This window comes from Heloderma suspectum, chromosome 2 (assembly GCF_057233095.1).
Source record: "Heloderma suspectum isolate Gila_16-S chromosome 2, 16-S_ref, whole genome shotgun sequence".
Lineage (NCBI taxonomy): Eukaryota > Metazoa > Chordata > Lepidosauria > Squamata > Helodermatidae > Heloderma > Heloderma suspectum.
In genome coordinates this window covers 377,859,496-377,875,459 of record NC_139459.1, presented here as the reverse complement: position 1 = coordinate 377,875,459, position 15,964 = coordinate 377,859,496, and the positions used below count along the sequence as shown (strand labels likewise).

The following is a 15,964-nucleotide window of genomic DNA, read 5'->3' as shown; positions in this document are numbered from 1 at the left end:
TGTTAGTCTTGCTTAGCAGCACCCCTTCCTTCCTTCCTTCCTTCCTTCCTTTTTGCAAAGCACTTGTTCTTATATTTAAAACCTACTATAAGCTTACCTGCAATCTGGTCCTTCACCCTAGACACATTTAAAATGCTGCTAGCCTGCTAGGGCTCCCCAAAAAAGTATGCTCACCCCTGTAAAGTGACTTTGTATCATTAATTCCCATTTTGAGATGTAGAAGCCACCCCGCAGATCAACAGGGTTATATTATTCAAAGTGTAGAAGACTTTCATTTTCCTGTTGGGAAAGTAAGCATTTTATAAAAAGCAGAAAAACAAAAGTTGCAACATTTCAGATCTGAAGCAAAAGAATCCTTTTACAACAACTCTGTAAGGAAGACAAAATTAAGCATTTTGTAAAATTCATAAAAATGAAAGTCACAGGGGTTATAACAGCCCCTCAAGGTAGACATGCTTTAAACACTGCTAAGATTTTGTAAAAAAAAAAAAAAACGGGTGGGGGTAGAATCAAGAGGTGCTGTTTAGCAAGAGTTGGGATAGGGAGACTATATTTTAACATGGAAATACATTCTCATTTTAAATGTGCTTTGCCTGTTTTGCTTGCAAACTAACTATTAGCAGTATGGTAAAATTAGTAATCCAAGCATCCAATCCTGGAGATTGTGGAGTTCCCCAATTCCTGAGAGACAGAAGATTTTGCAATAGCTGTTATGTACATAGAGTCATAGAGTCATAGTCATAGAATAGTAGGGTTGGAAGGGGCCTACGAGGCCATCGAGTCCAACCCCCTGCTCAATGCAGGAATCCAAGTCAGAGCATCCCTGACAGATGGCTGTCCAGCCTCGTCTTGAAGGCCTCCAGTGTGGGAGAGCCCACCACCTCCCTGGGTCACTGGTTCCATTGTGGTATTGCTCTAACAGTCAGGAGGTTTTTCCTGATGTTCAGCCAGAATCTGGCTTCCTGTCACTTGAGCCCATGATTCCATGTCCTGCACTCTGGGATGATCAAGAAGAGATCCTGGCCTTCTTCTCTGTGACAACCTTTCAAGTACTTGAAGAGTGCTATCATATCTCCCCTCAGTCTTCTCTTCTCAAGGCTAAACATGCCCAGTTCTTTCAGTCTCTCCTCATAGGGCTTTGTTTCCAGTCCTCTGATCACCTTTGTTGCCCTCCTCTGAACCCTCTCCAGTTTGTCTGCATCCTTCTTAAAGTGTACTTCGGAGTACTGGACACAGTACTCCAGATGAGGCCTAACCAGTGCTGAGTAGAGGGGAACTAGTACTTCCCAGGATTTGGAAGCTATGCTTCTATTAATGCAGCCCAAAAGAGCATTTGCCTTTTTTGCAGCCACATCACATTGTTGGCTCATATTCAGCTTGTGATCGACAACAATTCCAAGACCTTTCTCGCTTGTAGTGTTGTTGAGCCACGTATCCCCCATCTTGTAACTGTGCCTTTGGTTTCTTTTTCCTAGGTGCAGAACTTGGCATTTCTCCCTATTAAATGTCATTCTTTTGTTTTCTGCCCAGTGCTCCAGTCTATCCAGATCACGTTGAATTGTGTTTCTGTCTTCCAAAGTATGAGCTATCCCGCCCAATTTTGTGTCATTTGCAAATTTGATCAGCATTCCCTGCACCTCCTCCTCCAAGTCATTAATAAAAATGTTGAAGAGCACTGGGCCCAGGACTGAGCCCTGTGGTACCCCACTCGTTACCTCCCCCCAGTTGGAGAAGGTCCCATTGATAAGCACTCTTTGAGTCCGATTCTGTAGCCAACTGTGGATCCATCGGATTGTTGTTTCATCTAGCCCACTTTGAGCTAGTTTGCTCATCAGCATATCATGGGGCACTTTGTCGAAAGCTTTGCTGAAGTCGAGGTATATGATGTCTACAGCATTCTCACGGTCTACAAGGGAGGTTACTTGATCAAAAAATGAAATCAGATTTGTCTGGCAGGACTTGTTTTTGACAGATCTATGTTGGCTTCGAGTAATCACGGCATTGTTTTCAAGGGGCTTCCAGATGGATTGCTTTATCATCTGCTCCAATAATTTTCCCAGGGATTGATGTCAGACTGACTGGTCTGTAGTTCCCAGGTTCCTCCTTTTTACCCTTTTTGAAGATAGGGACAACATTAGCCCTCTTCCGGTCATCTGGCACTTCCCCCGTCCTCCATGATTTCTCAAAGAGAATAGACAGCGGTTCTGAGAGTTCTTCTGCCAGTTCCTTTATTACTTTAGGATGCAGTTCATCTGGCCCTGGAGATTTGAACTCATTCAAAGTTATTAGGTGTTCCTTGACTATATGCCTATCGATCTCAAGCTGCAATCCTGCCCCTTCAGCCTGCACTTCGCCTTTGCCAGGGGGGCCATAGACCGTCTTTTGGGAGAAGACTGAGCCAAAGTAGGAATTGAGCACCTCTGCCTTTTCTTTGTCATCTGTTATTATTTTGCCATCCTTATTTAATAGCTGAACCACAATTTCTTTTCTCTGCCTTTTACTATGCACGTAGCTGAAGAAAGCCTTTTTGTTGTTTTTAGCATCCCTCGCTAACCTCAGCTTGTTCTCAGCTTTAGCCTTCCTGACGCCATCCCTGCAATTCTGTGCTACCTGCCTGTACTCTTCCTTTGTTACTTGGCCTTCTTTCCACTTCCTATATGTGTCCTTTTTTGTTTTCAGGTCATCCCTAAGCTTTTTGTGAAGCCACATTGGCTTCTTCTGTTGTCTTCCACCTTTTCTTCTTGTTGGAATTGTTTGTAATTGTGCCTTGTGAATTTCCTTTTTTAAAAGCTCCCCCCCATCTTGGACTCCTTTTCTCATTCGCGTCGCTTGCCATGGGACCTTACTGATCATTGTTCTGAGTTTATTAAAATCAGCTTTCCTAAAATCCAGGGTATACGTTTGACTACACTCAGCTTTTGCTTCCCTTAGAACCAAGAACTCAAGTGCAACATGGTCGCTTTCCCCCAGAGTTCATGTAACTGCTACTTTATCCACTAAGTCATCTCTTTTGGTTAGGATCAAGTCAAGGATAGCCGATCCTCTAGTTCCTTCCTCTCCTTTCTGTAGGAGGAAGTTATCCGCCACACAAGTCAGGAATTTCCTGGAGGGGCCATGTTTTGCAGAATTTGTCTCCCAACAAATATCCGGGAAATTGAAGTCCCCCATTACTACTACATCATGCTTCCTTAAAACATTGGCTGTTCGCTTTTCAAAAGTTTCATCCTCGTCTTCTCCTTGGTTGGGTTGCTGGTAGTAGGGATACATAGGGAAAAAAATAACATAGGGAACAAAACTGAAATTTTAATTAAAAAGTAGATGGCATGTAGAACAATGCAACTGGTGCTTGGAGACTCCGATTAGCAAGTCAGGAATGGGTGAGGTTTGCAGGCATAGAGAGAGAGAGAGAGAGAAGATCCTGCTACATTCAGTAAACAAAGATATCTCCAGTAGCTATGCCTTAAGCCTTTCAACTGTATTAATGGGTGCCTGAGCAGTGGATATGGTGGTAAAGTGTGTGTGTGTGGGGGGGCAAAGTAAGCATTTTTGTAAGAATCACAAGGGTTGCAACAACTCTGTAAGGTAGACAAAATTAAACATTTTGAAAAAATCAGAAAATAAAGGTTGCGAGGGTTACAACAACCCTCAGGGTAGACATGCTTTAAGTTTGCTGGGGCCAATCCTCATTCTCTGTGTATTCCGAAAGGAGGGCATTAAACATAGCAGACACAAAGGTTGCCAAGTAAAGCCTATTACAAACATCCCGTGCTGTAATCCAATCAACGCCCCCCCCATGTATTCCAAAAGGTGGGGGGGGGTATATGCTGGTAGAGTTGAATGGAAAACTTTTTCTTTCTTTCCTTCCTTAAGAATCATTTTGAAAGAATTAACTTTTATCACTAATTCCCAAAATGGAATTAGATCCAAAAAAGAGTGTAGAGTTGAGGGGGGAAAGTAAGCTTTAAAAAAAATTTTTTTGAAAGAATAAACAGAAATCACAAGGGTTGTAAGTAAAGCCTTCAATGGTCTTTAAAAAGTAAATAATTCTTTAAGCACCACTTGGGAAGCCAAAAAACAGGGGTTGCCCTTTAGAAAAGAGTAGGGAGGGGCAGCGGGGTAGGGGGTTCTTGGTTGTGGGCCATATGTAAGGGGGGAGCTTTTTGCAAAATCGCTGCAGGAAGCAGCCTCCAATCTTCTGGGCAAAGTACTTCCCCATTTAAAATTATGTACAATGTAGCAACACTATGCTTTGCTACTTCTTTGTAGCTAATTCAGGACAGAGGTGCCTAAGTCTTATTTTGATCAGGATAGCAAGCTGCCTCTGTGCACCACCTTTTTATTATAGTTTCTTTCTTACTGATTAGCTCAAGACTTCCCAAACCCACCCCCCATCCCCCAAAACCCCAATCTGCTGGAAGCGCAGCATCGCACATGCAACAATCTTTGGCCATGTCCAAAGGTCAAGGGAAATAGCATTGTTTTAAATATTTGTTTTACAACATCCTCCACCAAAGATGTAACTTTTGTAGTTGTTTGCTTGTAGTCAGATTGCTTCAACCACTGAACCTCAGAAAATATAGTCCAGGTAGTTTGCGGGGGGCAAGCATCACTAAGATGAGATCCACAAACGGGGGGGGGGGGCATTTACCAAGAGTTGGGTTAGGGGCACTGTACTTTAAAATGGAAATAAATACTCATTTATTTCCATGCACTTTGCCTGCTTTTCCTTGTAAACTAGCTGTTAACAGTTTGGTAAACTTATCAATCCAAACACCTATTCTTGGAGAGTGTAGGATTCCCTTATTCCTGAGACACAGAAAATTTCACAGTAACAGCCTTTAAGTTGTAGCGTAGAGAAGAAACCATTGAAGATACATGTACAAGAGAGGCTGCAAGCTATATTTGGGTGTAAAATTCCTTTCTTAAAGTTTTATTAAACCGCTTTTTATGTATTATTTTGTAATGCATTTTGTAATGCAGAATACCGATATCCCAAACGCGTTTTGACCAGTCTCGTATGGTGCATTTGTACATCCTTGGATTTGGAAATTAGCATTGTGACTATCTACAGCCTCCATGTATGATGTATGGGCATTTTTGACTGCTAATCAATTGTTCTAATTTTGTGTGAGATATTAGCATTTATATTAAAATTTGGTTATAATTTTGGATATGCATAACTTTCTTCAGCCTATTCTGTTTTTATGATTGCAAGTGGTGCAGGACAGAACCAGTTTAGTGGTGTCTAATCTTGGTAGGTAGCCCTGAGACACAGAGCGGCAGGCAAACCCAGAAGAGGAACACACATGGGGAGAAATGAAATGGGGAGAAATTCCAAGGGAAATGAGGAACCACTCGTCCCCAGACTACCAGGGACCTATAAGGGAAATAATAGTAATAATAGTAATATCCCAGTCTTCTGCTAAAGGGCCCAGGGAGACATACGGCATCATCTAGAGGAGCAGGCAAGCCAGCCAAGGAAGAGGAGTACGGGCATCTTACCTCTTGTCCCAATTTCGCTTACTCTCTCTGGCTACTTCAACTGGGACTGCAGCTGATCATGCTTTTTTGCAGGTACCAGCAGATCCGGGCCGGCCTCATGACCACAGGCAACTTAGAATCATAGAATAGTAGGGTTGGAAGGAGCCTATAAAACCATCGAGTCCAACCCCCTCCTCAGTGCAGGAATCCAAGTCTAGGGATGTACGAAAGTCACTTGACTTTTGCGGACTATGTTGATGGGGGGGGGGGAGGCGTTCTGTCCCTCCCCCCGGAATCCTCGACGGGGGGAGGCGATCCATTCCTCCCCCCAGGAATCCTCCACGACCAGCTGTACTCCGCGGTAGCTCCACGGAGCAGCCGGCCAGGACCAGCCAGGCCAGAGCCATCCGCAGCTGGATTTCCAGCTGCGGAGGGCTCTGGGGAAAAAACAAACAAACCCGCGTATGCAAATGGTGGCGGCTATGGCCGCCGCCATTTGCATTCCTTATTTTTGCTGTCTTAATCTACGTAAATATTTACGTAGACTAAGACGGCGAAAATAAGGGGAACGCAAATAGCGTAGCGGACGCTATTTGTGTTCCCCTTATTTTCGCCATCTCAGTCTACGTAAATATTTACGTAGCCTAAGATGGCCCAAAATAAAGAACGCAAATGGCGGCGGCCGTAGCCGCCGCCATTTGCGTACGCGGTTTTGGGTTTTTTTTAAACCCACCCAGCCATGATAGGCTACGTAAAGATTTACGTAGCCTATCAAGTCGTGTGTGTTTTTTTTTAAAACCTAGCCATGATAGGCTACGTAAATCTTTACGTAGCCTATCACGTCTTTTTTTTTTTTTTTAACAAGACTGGAAATGGCGGCGGCGGCAGACGGTTGGAAGACCAGCCGCTGCAGCCGCCGCCGCTAGCGGAGCCGCGCCACCCAGAAGTTCCGCCCCAGGTAAGTCTCGTCCCGGGGGGGATCCGTGGGGGGGTGGGGGGCAGGCCGTTCCGCCACAGAGTTTGGGGGGCTGAATGCACTGGCATTCAGCCTCACCGAGATCCATGGCGGAATTCTCTGCCATCCCTATCCAAGTCAGAGCATCCCTGACAAATGGCTGTCCAGCCTCATCTTGAATGCCTCCAGTGTGGGAGAGCCTACTACCTCCCCAGGTAATTGGTTCCATTGTTGTCAATGACTGAGGTTTCCAATCTAACATAAATTTAGTTGTTGATTCTTCTTTAATTATAATAGTAAGTTTTGCCATCTCTGCCAGCTCCATCATTTTCATGATCCACTCGCTCACAGTTGGTACTGTTTCATTCTTCCACTTTTGTGCATACAATAACCTTGCAGCCGTTGTCATGTAGAGAAAGAGGGTTCCCCCCTTCTCTTTTACATATTTATCTGTTAGTCCTGAGAAAAGTTTCTAGCTTTAATTCTATAGTAGTCTTTAATATTCTTTGAGCTAAAGACTGTATTCGTTTCCAAAATGTTTTAGCTTTTTTACAAGTCCACCATAAATGATAAAATGTTCCCTCTTGATCTTCACATTTCCAACATTTTCCAGAAACACCTTTATACATTTTAGACAATTTAAACGGTGACATATACCATCTATACATCATCTTATGTATAAAATTCTCTTTAAGACTTGTACATAAAGTAAATTTTAAATATTTTCCCCACATACTTTCCCACTCTTCCATTGATATATTATGACCAACATTTTGTGCCCATTTTATCATACAATCTTTTACTTGTTCATCCTCTGTCTCATACCCTAACAGTAATTTATAGTTTAGCAATAACATGCTCATCATTCGTACACAATGCTGTTTCAAACTCAGATTCTGTTTGTTCAAATCCAGCAAATTAAAGCATATTTGCTTTAATTTGCAAATATGAAAACCACTGACATACATGACTTTCTTCCAGTAAGTTTTCCCTTGATTTTAACTTATATTCCCCTCGTGACAGTTCCAGTAAATCGTTATATCTTATCCATTTATACATGCTATCAAATTCTCTTCTATGCATTGCTTCTTGTGAAGATATCCAACGTGGTATTTTTTGATAGAACCTTAATATATATTTAATCCAAATTCTTAATACAGTCGTTCTTATATAGTGATTATTAAAATCTACATTCACTTTTGTTTTATCATACCACAAATAACCATGCCACCCGTATCTCAATTCATGTCCTTCTAGTTCTAAAAGTCTTCTATTTTTCATTGTCACCCATTCCTTTATCCACATTAAGCAGCAGGCAGAAAAACAGGTTTTAAAATCTGGTAATCCCAAACCACCTCTTTCCTCTACATCTTGTAAAATTTTTATTTTAACTCTTGGGTTTTTTTGCTTGCCATATAAACTTCGTTATATCTCTCTGCCACTGCTTAAAAGGTAAATCCGATGTAATAATGGGTATCATTTGAAACAAAAATAACATTCTAGGTAATACATTCATTTTGATCGTTGCAGTTCTTCCCAAAAGTGATAGTTGTAACTTTTCCCATTTTAATAGGTCTTGTTTAATTTCATTCCACACTTTAACATAGTTATTTTGAAAAAGCATACAATTCATATTTGTCAAAAGGACTCCCAAATATTTTACTTTCTTTTCAATTTGGAAGCCAGTCTTATCCATCAACGTTTTTTTTCTTGAACATTCATATTCTTTGTTAAAATTTTTGTTTTCTGTTTATTAACTTTGAACCCTGCTACTGCTCCAAATTCTTTTAATTTTTTCATTAAAATTTCAATTCCCTTTAAAGGTTCTTCCATCATAAACACTAAGTCATCTGCAAAAGCCCTCAACTGCAAAATCTGCAAAAGCCCTCAACTTTCTCCTTTTTAATCTTTATTCCTGTAATTCGATCATATTGTCTTATATCTCTGTTCAGTAATTCTAAAAGCAATATAAACAGTAGCGGTGACAATGGGCAACTTTGTCATGTTCCTCTTTGTATCTCACAAGGTTTAGTCAAATCCCCATTTATAATGATTTGAGCCTTTTGATCGGTATATACCGATTTCACCGATTTTATAAAGTTTTCTCCAAAGTCTGGTTCTTCTAAAGTTCTAATTAAAAATTTCCAGTTGAGATTATCAAATGCTTTCTCTGCAGCTAAAAAGGTGAGAGAGCTGCTTGTTTTTCTGGGTGTTTTTCCAAATATTCCACCACATTCAAGACCATTCTTACATTATCTCTCATCTGTCTCCTTGGTAAGAAACCACTTTGGTCCTCATATATAAACTCCTGCAATATTTTCTTGAGCCTAATGTTATATATCCTGTTTTCCATGTTTCCGGTATCTCCCCCTTTTCTAAAATACTGTTCATTATAATTTTCAACGGTTGTAAAATTTCTTCTTCACACTTCTTATAATATAATCCTGATATTCCATCTGGTCCAGGAGTTTTTCCCAATTTATTTATTTTTATTGCTTCCACCATTTCATTTACTGTTATTGGGCCATTCATCATTTGTTTTTGTTCCTTATTAATTTTTGGTAAATTTTGTTTATGGATATATTTATCCATTAATTCTGGGGAGACATCCTGTCCTTTATACAAATTTGAATAATATTGATAAAAGGCTTTCTGAATTGCCACATTATCGGTTAATTCTAATCCGCTTTCACTTATTTTCACAATTCTTTTCTTTTTCCTTTCTAAGTTTATAGGCCAACCATCTTCCTGGTTTATTAGCAAATTCAAAATTTCTTTGTTTTACAAAGTTTAATTTTTTTTGCATATCCTGAACTGTTAACATCGACAATTGTTGTTGGAGTAATTTAATCTGTCGGAGGACACTTGCCTTTTCCGGTTTTTTCGTTAAGAATTTTTCTTTCTCCTTTATCTGTTTTAGAATATTTTGTACCTTCTCTTCTCTTTTCTTTTTCAGTTGTGTGTTTTGTTGTATAAAATAACTTCTCATATAGGCCTTACTTGCATCCCATACTGTTCAGATATATGTTCCCTTATCCATATTCAATTCAAAAAATTATCTCAATTTCTTTTTAGTGTCATCCACAATACTCTTATTTTGAAATATAATTTCATTCAATCTCCATCTAAAAGTAGTGCTTCTTTTCACATATGACATAGATATAGGGTTATGGTCCGAAAATGATCTTGGTAGAATTTGTACTTTGTAAATATTTGTAGCAAGCTCTTTAGTTGTCAAACTCATATCAATCCTTGAAAAAGATTTATGTCTTTCTGAAAAATATGTATATTGTTTTGAGTTTCCATTTTTATCTCTCCATACGTCTACTAAAGCCAAATTGTCCATCAATTCAAAGAAACTTTTAGGTAATTTCCCTTGATTACGCTTTATTTTTTTCACCGATATTCTATCAATTTGAGGTGCAATCACCCCATTCCAATCTCCCATTAAACACCAACTGTCAAAAGTTAGATTCACAAGTTTGGATAAGAGATCCTCATAAAATTCTGATTTTTGGTCATTAGGTGCATAAAACCCTAAAATCAACGTTGATACACCATTCAGTGTGATTTTAACTCCCAAAAAACGACCTTGTTCATCTGACAATACCAATTCTGGCCCCAAATGTGGCTTAATATATAAAACTTCTCCATTTTTCTTTTTTCGGCTCATAGTTATAAACTCTTCACTTAATTTTTATTAATTAAATATTTGGTATCTTCTTTCTTAATATGAGTTTCTTGTAAGCATATTATATCTTGTTTCAATTTTTGTAAATAGTAAAATATTTTCTTTCTCTTTTGAGGAGCATTCGCCCCATTAATGTTCCAAGTTAAACAATTATAATCAATTTTTTAGAAAATATAAGATTAAGGTACATTCTTAATTTCCACCTGTTGCACCGAGTGCTGCCCTCTTCTTGTACATCAGGTTGTAGGTCTGTCCAATCTTTTCCATAAGTTTGAAGGAACTCTCTTGCTTTTTGAACTGAGTTCAGCTTAAATCTCTGTTCTCTGTAAGAGAAGACCACACCTTCTGGGAATTCCCATCTAAACAAGATCTTTTTCTGTTTCAGGATTGTTGTTAAAAATGCATAATCTCTCCTTTTCCTCAGCAATCTTCCAGGAATTTCTTTCATGATGATAATTGCTTTGCCCACCATCTTCAATTTAGTTTTATAGTGTTTCTGGAGAATTGAATCCCTTGCAGTTTTCTTTACAAAATGGACAATAATATCCCTGGGTAGACCTTTTGTTTTTGCATATGTCGAATTCAATCTATAAGCTCGATCTATTTCCTTTTCCATGATTTTCTCTTCTTTACTCAAAAAGGCTGCTATAGTCTTTACCAATTCCATTCTGAGGTCAGGTTCTGCGCTGCCATACCTTTCCGCGACCCCTCTAAAATGTAAAGAGCGTTCCTTGTCTTTAAGCTCAAACCAAGCTAAGGCATCCTGCTCACGTTCTAACTCCGTAGTTACAATTTCTGCATTATTTTCCAGTACTTCCACTCTGTTTGTCATTATTTTAAATTCTTCTGTTCTTTGATTTAATGTGTCTTTAATCTCCTCCTTTACTTCCAATACTTGCCTTTCCATCCATTTTTCTATACGTTGTTCAAAGGTGCCCATCCTTTGTTCTATTCGTTGTTCAAAAGTGCCCATCCTTTGTTCTATGTGTAGTTTAAAAGCCTCCATCTTTTTGCTTATAGCATCTATAATATTCTGTGCTTGTTCATCCAAGGCCATCTTTTGTATATCGTGCTTCTGCTCAGGTATCTCTTCCTTGTTTATAGATGTTGCTTTCACTGATAATTTCGTAGCTCCCGTCGGAGTCTCTTTTAGAGAGCCTTTCCTGGATTTCGTATTTCTACTTAGTTGTTCTGTAGGCATCTCCCAGGTATTCCCTCTGCTACGAGTTGTTCTGATATCCTTTGCTGGTTTATCCAAATTCATAGCACTCATTCAATTATCTTCTTCATTACTTCCTTTATAAATTAATCTATCTGGATATCCAGTAAGTTATTGATCCTCCAATGCTAAAAGAGATCTCTCTCAATATCAAAAGGAGAAAAAAATACCTAAAAAAAAAGAACATGAAGAGAAGAAAGATTTTTTATAAGTTGCTGGTCTTTTAACATCCAACAGGTGTCAGCAATACTCCTTCTTTAGTCAGTTGATATGATTCCAACCTATTCCAGGCTTTCTGCCAAAGATTTATTTATTTTGGCTTCGTCACTTTCTCAAGGTCATGCAGAAGAAAGAAGCAACTGGACAAAAACATAGCTTTCAGCCATACAAATTCAAACATTAAAACCTTCAAACACTGATTTAAAGAAATAGAAAGTTAATTAGGCTGTAATACTTATTCAAAAATGCAAACCGTCTCAGTACTCTTCCTTTTTTCTTCTTTTGAAAGAACCTCTTGAGCTAAATTCACTTTGTAAAAGTCTGCAACTCCTTGATTTTAATTCAGGTTAGATTTATACAACTGCCATACTTTCGCTTTTTGCTGTGCAAGTGGTACTTGCTGGTAGTTTAAGTTTCCAAATACTAAGATTGGAGTACGCCCTCATATTCTCTTAATTAAGAGTTTCAAAACAGCGTTTCAGTAGGTGTTCATCTCCGGCGACTGACCATAGTTTTGAGCCCCTTTGCATCCTCCGCAAAGGCAGCTGTTCTAAGATTTCATCCAGATGGTACTGCAGGCTTCCCCTTTATTTTCCAGGGGGGGGAAAGGGTTTCTCAACCTTTTGACAGCTGTTTGAAAGAAACGACCTGCTGAGCCCCACAAGTCACTGCCAGGATGACATGGCTCCTTACCGGAAGTCCCTATATGTGTCCTTTTTTGTTTTCAGGTCATCTCTTAGCATTTTGTGAAGCCACATTGGCTTCATCTGTCTTCCACCTTTTTTTCTTGTTGGAATTGTTTGTAATTGTGCCTTGAGAATTTCCTTTTTAAAAAACTCCCACCCATCTTGGACTCCTTTTCTCGTCAAGTCGCTTGTCATGGGGCCTTACTGATCATTGTTCTGAGTTTATTAAAATCAGCTTTCCTAAAATCCAGGGTACGCATTTGGCTACACTAGGCTTTTGCTCCCCTTAGATCCAAGAACTCAAGTATAACATGGTCGCTTTCCCCCAGAGTTCCTGTAACTGCTACTTTACCCACTAAGTCATGTCTGTTGGTTAGGATCAAGTCAAGGATAGCTGGTCCTCTAGTTCCTTCCTCTATTTTCTGTAGGAGGAAGTTATCCGCCCCACAAGTCAGGAATTTCCTGGAGGGGCCATGTTTTGCAGATGACAACCTGCCGCACAGGTAATCAGGCAACTGGCACGTGTGTGAGCAGCACACATAGGGGTGGGAGAACAGGCTACAGGATGTTGTTTCCCCTGCTGATCCTGCAAACCCGGCCAGTGAGTGATCGAAAGGTAGAAAGCAGATTGTACAGCACTCAGTAAGCAGTAAATAAATAGCCATTTGGAATCAGGGATACTGGTAGACAGTTTGTGAGGTCTGAAGGGGGTGTGGGGAAGGTATTAGGTGGGAGGGGCACTCTGTATCTTTAAAAAACAAACAAAAGAGTCCTGTGGCATTTAAAAAACTGGTATTTTAGGAACTTCATTTGGACATAGTCCCTGTGGGGCATGTAAGCTGTATCTTTCCAAGTCTGGACAAAAATAGAATCCTAATTTCAAGCAGCCCCTTGCTTGGGTGAATATGCATCAGGTCCCATCTCTTTCCCTGTGTAAATTTGGGGCCTGACCTCTGTCCCCAAAATGCCTCTCCTTTGTTCTCTTATGTGTTAAGTTCCTTTAGTATAGTGGCTGAGGCAGCTTGGCCTCTAGCTTTTTATTGTCCAGGCTTGTGATGACAGGAAAGTAACATTCTGTAAAATAAAGTGAGTGTGTGTGACTTGTGTTTGACTTCTGAAATCTTTGTTTGATGGGGGGGGGGGTTGCACAATGGTGGTTCCAAAGACAATTAAACTCCTCATCAAAATACAACAATACCGATCTTGCTCATTAATTCAGTATAAATTTTCACGGGTTCTGGCTGCAAAGAAGAAAGTAGTAATTAATCCCTCTCCCCTAGGGCAGAGAACAAAAGAACTGATATAATTAAGAGCCCTTTTAGGCATGCCATGGCTGTCCCAATGAACAGGAAGCAACTAATTAAAGGGGCAGATGCCACTTAAAAAGCAAAGAGCAAGGAGGAAATTACTAATTAAAGGGTCAATTGTAGGGAGAAGCATTAATACCACTTTGCCAGTTCAGCTAACACTGCTGCCCTGTTCGAAGTCAAAACAACGTAAGAGCCCTCGTAATCAGACCAAGGGTCCATCTAGTCCAGCATTCTGTTCACAAAGTGGCCAACCAGCTGCCCACAGGAAACCCCCAAGCAGGACACGAGTGCAACAGTACCCTCCCGCCCATGTTCCCCAGCAACTGGTGTACATAGACATACTGCCTCCGATATGGAAGCAGCGTACAGCTATCAGGACTAGTAGCCAATGATAGCCTTCTCCAGGAATTTGTCTAACCCCCTTCTAAAGCCATCCAAATTGGTGGCCATCACTACGTCTTGTGATAACACATTCCATAGCTTGACGATATGCTGTGTGAAGAAGTCCTTCACACAGTGTGTCCTGAATCTAATCAGCTTCATGGGATGACCCCGGGTCCTAGTATTATGAAGGAGAAAAATGTCTCCCTATCCACATTCTCCACACTTTGCATAATTTTGAACACCTGTATCATGTCTCCCCTCACTCGCCTTTTTTCCAGGCTAAACAATCCCAACTGTTGTAACCTTCCCTCACAGGGGAGATGCTCCATCCCCTTGATCATTTGAGTTGACTTCTCCCCAACTCTACAATATATTAAGTGTGGTGACCAGAACTGTACACAATATTCTACGTGTGATTGCACCATAGATGTTGTAAGAGCAGTATGAAATTAGAAGGGTTTTTAAAAATTCCTTGTCTAGTTATGCTTAACAAAAAAATGCCCTTTTCACAGCACCTGTGCCCTGCATTGACATTTCCATCTAGGTGGAGGATGCTGTTTGTGGGTTTACCGTGGGCAGCTGGTTAGCCACTGTGTGAACAGAATGCTAGACTAGATGGACCCTTGGTCTGATCCAGCAGGGCTCTTCTTACGTTCTCTTGCTGATCTAAATAACAATGTCAATCTTTGATTCAAATAGCCTTGATTTAAATCAGTTCACCCTGTGTAGAAGCAACCAGATGTACCTAATGTACACAACAACCAATGTTCACCACATCTGATCCTCCTATATTTATTCACCTCTTAATTGAATTTACGCCTAAGTCACTGGGTGACTTTGGGCCAGTCACCCACTCCCAGCCTAACAGGGTTGTTGTGAGAGTTAAAATGGAGCATAAACCATGTAAGATGCCTCGGGTTCCTTGCAAGAGGAGGAGAGGTGGGAATATAAATGTAATAATAAAGTGAGGGGGGGCGAGCGCTCAGGACTGTTCACCCATACAAACTTCACCTCAAAAGGCTTAGACCCAAGTCCCCAAGGTGGGAGAGTGACTTCGATGATTCATTTACAAGCCACACGGAGCCTCAAGGATGAGAGGCGCTGCCCTAACCATGGCGCAGCAGATGCTCTGCGTTTAAAAATATATCCCAAATCCACTCCCCAGCATGTCCAGGCCAAAGGACCTCCCGGAGCAGGGCGGGGATTTTGGACAGCCACTGCCAAGTGCAGGCTAGGCTGGACTGGACGGACCCGTGGTCTGAGACCTAAGGCAGTTTCACATGTTGCTGGGGGGCCGTGGAGCTCTGATTCCTGAGGGCTTTTGATTTCTGCCTGATGCGTTTTCTTCTTTCAACAAGCACAGCTCTTCTGGATTTGCTTGGCTCTTCAAACATTCTCACATTGGGGCTCCAACTGCAATTGCCCACTCCATACCTGCAAAACGTTTGAACTGGCTTTTTGTGCTAGCAAACATGTTAGCCTGTCTGCGGAGTCTGGTGTGGCTGGGAACCCTACCGACCTCATCCTGTCCCATATGCCAGAATCATTCCTTGTCATGAGATGGCTTTGACGCCCATAAAGCAGGCAGGAATCTAAACCCAAGTCCTAACCCCAAACCCAAGTGTTTTTAAGCGTATGCCGTCCCTGATATTCTTGATCCCTGATACCACACCCACAGAGTGGTAGAACTCCAGCACAGCAGACAACTGGAGACTTCTGACACCCAATTTAAAAAAGCAACAGCAAAGGGGGGAGTAAAACAGATCTCTTTATTTTGGCCAATCTCAGCAGTGCTATAAAATTATTTTACATCCATTGGATGCTGTTCCTGATGTTCTTGATCCCTGATACCCACAGAGTGATGGAACTCCAGCACAGCAGACAACTGGAGACTTCTGACACTCAATTTAAAAAAGCAACAGCAAAGGGGGGAGTAAAACAGATCTCTTTATTTTGGCCAATCTCAGCAGTGCTATAAAATTATTTTACATCCATTATCAAAGCACAAAATATGTTAAG

General features: G+C 40.7%; 1 long non-coding RNA gene across 1 annotated transcript in view; it reads left to right on the top strand.

The window, feature by feature from the left end:
* The window catches only part of LOC146356295 (uncharacterized), an 867,031-nt gene that overhangs the window by 618,785 nt on the left and 232,282 nt on the right, over positions 1-15,964 (top strand). The gene's annotated exons all lie outside the window — the stretch shown is intronic.